The following is a 3,492-nucleotide window of genomic DNA, read 5'->3' as shown; positions in this document are numbered from 1 at the left end:
GACCCCTCGTTTTTCAAGTCTCACGGTCCTCTCCCCACCGCCAGGGGTGTGGCCCGTCCTCAGGAAAGTTGACTTGGGAAGGAGATCTTTCAGGTCCTGGAAGTGAACGGGGGGGGCCCTTTAAGCAGTGGGGCCCCGGATCCTGGTCACATGTCACGAGGTCACGCCAGGACGCCAGGCGCCGGGAGCAGCGTGGCCATCAGGCCTCTGTCTCAGAACACGGCTCACCGCTTGTGCTGTCAGGTTTAACGTCGCTCTCACTTCGGTGGCCTCTGTCCAGCAGGTGCCACCACTTCCTCCTACAGCAGCATTTACATCCCTTGTCTGGTCAGTTCTCCTGCGCGCACGCGCGTGCCGGGGTGTCTCACATCTCATAAAACCACTGACTCTGGGGCAGTTCGTCACGCAGCAGCAGCTCACTGGAAACCTGTAACTCGCTTGGTTCTTAAGTTATTTGTCAGACGAATGAAGGAACACGTTTACCCTTGGCACATCATTATTTTGCTTTACGGAATTCTTTCGTATTCCCTCCCCCCTTTCCTCTTTCCTTCTTTCTCTCTGTGGTTGGTGGCAGAGCTAGTAAATTTGATACTTAAGGTAGATCGCATTTTACGACTCCTTTATTCTATATGACAAAAGCATTTTCAGTAGCCATTGTGAATGAAGCAAATAAAATAATGGTAGAAAAGAATTACAGGCGGGGAAAGTTTTCTTTTACCGTTTTCTATATATAAACATGCAAGTGAAAAAAATAAGTAAGTAAATATATGTATGATAACGAATCAACCGAAAAAGGAAAACAGTAACGTAGTAGCAGTTTTAATTACATCAATACATTTTTAAAAGGGGAAATCTGTGCTTACATATCTGTCTTTTTCGGTAACACATAATGACATTATGGCTTCTGCTTATTAAGCAACTTTTTAAAAACTTTAAGCACAAAAACTCCATGTGGTCACATGAAAGCTCGAAGTATCCTGTGTTTTGTTTTTGCTTGATCGTAATCCCGGGGCGGCGTGTGTTGATTTCACATCTACTGTTTAAATGCGAAACTGGGGAAATCCACAGCTTCGCCCGGGGCGAGCTCGGAGCGTTCCAAACCTTTCGGAGTTTATTCTCGAAAAGGTGCACGTGACCGAGTCCGCCTGCACCCAGAGCCTGCTCGTAACTGGAAGTTCTCCAGATAAAGTGCCGTGTGCAAAACAGTGTTTATTAAAGGAAAAGTAAGGACAGTGTGCTGGTCTGGAGCCTGTATGTCCTTAAAACCTAATGGCCTCAGAGTGATTGATGGGAACTAGATAAACAAAATACGTCTTTGGGGAAAGATTGTTTTTGTTGCTAGTGTTGTTTAGAGCTGTCGGCATGATGATGAGAAGCAGACCAACTTTTAGTCATTTACTGTCATTTCAAAATTCTCTGTGAATAATATGTGTCCTAACTACCTACACCCAGGACAGGCTACTGTCACCATCCTGCCCGTGGTTCCCTAGTCACTGGGGCACCTGTGAGAAAATGGCCTCTGACTTCAGTGGTTGCTCAGAGTCTGTCTGCCATGTCCATACTCTCAACGAAGTTTGCGAAATAGTGGCCTGAAAACCAGATCAAGCCTCCCGTTCCTTTTATTTTTTACTACACTGTGTTTTAAAATCAGTGGCCATCATTTAACAGTACTGAGTTCACACGCAACTCTGTGTTGCTCGCCGCTCTTAAAATGCTGATGGCTACTGCAGTATAGGCAGACTTCAGAAACACTGTGCCGAGTGAACGGAGTCAGTCACAGAAAAACGCAGGCGGCACGACTCCGTTTGCAAGAAAGGTCCAGAACAGGCACATCTGCGGATACAGAGAACAGACGAGTGGGTGCCTAACGGTGGGGGAGGGGTGGGAGAAAACGAAAGTGATCGCTGATAAGAGTGGGGTTTCCTCAGGGGCATCCCGAGAACGTTCCAGATTTAGATTTTGGTGATGGTCGCTCAACTCTCTAAGTATACCAGAAACAATTTTTCTTATACTTTAAACAGGTGAATTTTATGCTATGCGCATTGCCTTAATAATGTTAAAAAAAAAAAAGAAAAGAAAAGAAAAAAAGAGAGAAAAGGAAAAAGGAAAGTAAGATCAAGTGATCCTGATGCTGCATTTCCGGATGGCAAAAATGCTGATACTTCATTAGGACTTTTTCTGTTGAAACTGATTGTATGCTTTCCTGTTCCCCGAAGTCCTACCGCGTCCTTAATTAACCCCCGACACGGAGGCCAGGTTCCACTCGCTGTCTGTTATTGCTTCTGCTCTATTGTTTTCTGCACATTCCAGTTAAGAAGAAATTAAGAATGCTTTTGTATCCACGTTTCTAGAAAACACAGGAAACCGAAAGGTACAATGAAAGGTGGATCATATGTTCTAAGGCGAATGCGAAGCAGCATAATTTCTCTATGGCATCCGGTCTACTTCGCTGATTTCGCATTTCTTGTCTCGTGCCTAGAGGTGGCAATCGGTGTCTTAGAGTTCTCTCTGAGAGGGCGGGAGGGAAGGACCACGGCGATGTTCCACCAGAATGTTCCAGTCCAGCCACAGCGGGCGTGCATGGCCAGACGGGTCCGTGCGCCATCCGGCTGGCTCCATGCTCTGCATTTCACGTGGTGTGGTTCACCTGTCAGGGGCCTGAGTCAGGCCAGGTTGTGAGGGTGTATCAGAAGGACCCCAGGACTCGGCGGTCATACAGATAGATGCCAAGGCTGCGGTGCTCTGCCAGGCTGCCCTAGCCTTCCCACGCGATCTTACATCAGAGGCGGCTATTAGATGAAGCAATATTCTCTCTCTCTGTATCTAATATGTGTATATATATATCATGTATATATACATATAAATGCCGTATACATAGGAATGTGAGTGTTACGTATGCTACTTTGAAAATTGCTTTTATTACTTAAAAAAATCACTAATTATAGAAGGCGATACAGTCGGAAGTGACAGGATGTGCATGCAAAAACAGCACAAATCACAGACATGGGCTTAGACACTTGAATTAAATCCACTTACTAGCCAGGTGGCAAGGGATACGCCCTCTAAACCTTGGCCGTGGAATGGAGATAATCATATTTCTTTTCATTAGTGTTTTTGTTTTTTGTTTTTTTGTTTTTTTGTTTTTTTTGTAGCTAGGGCTTTAAAATAGCTTAAACAGAAGGGAGAAATCCTTTGTGGGATTCGGGATTTTCTCCTGGTGGCCGCAGGTGGAACAACAGAGGCAGGATCCAGGCTGTGTGTCGCTGGCTCTGTCCACGCTCCCCGCTCTCTCTGCCCAGGGCCGTGCTCTCCGGTTGCTGTGCAGATCCGGAGGGCTGCCGCCCGTCCGCCCTGTTCAGGAAACCATGCTCTAGTCCGAGCGTGGAATCTCGGTCCCGCGTCCACGTTCTCGGAGGAGTCACTCTCATAGATCTAGCTTGGCCCAAGTGTGCACCCGAGGCCCAGTGACCTGTGACTAGGGAGCAGAACTCT

This window comes from Pteropus vampyrus, unplaced genomic scaffold, assembly GCF_000151845.1.
Source record: "Pteropus vampyrus isolate Shadow unplaced genomic scaffold, Pvam_2.0 Scaffold162, whole genome shotgun sequence".
Classification (NCBI taxonomy): Eukaryota; Metazoa; Chordata; class Mammalia; order Chiroptera; family Pteropodidae; genus Pteropus; species Pteropus vampyrus.
This window is presented reverse-complemented; position numbering follows the sequence as displayed.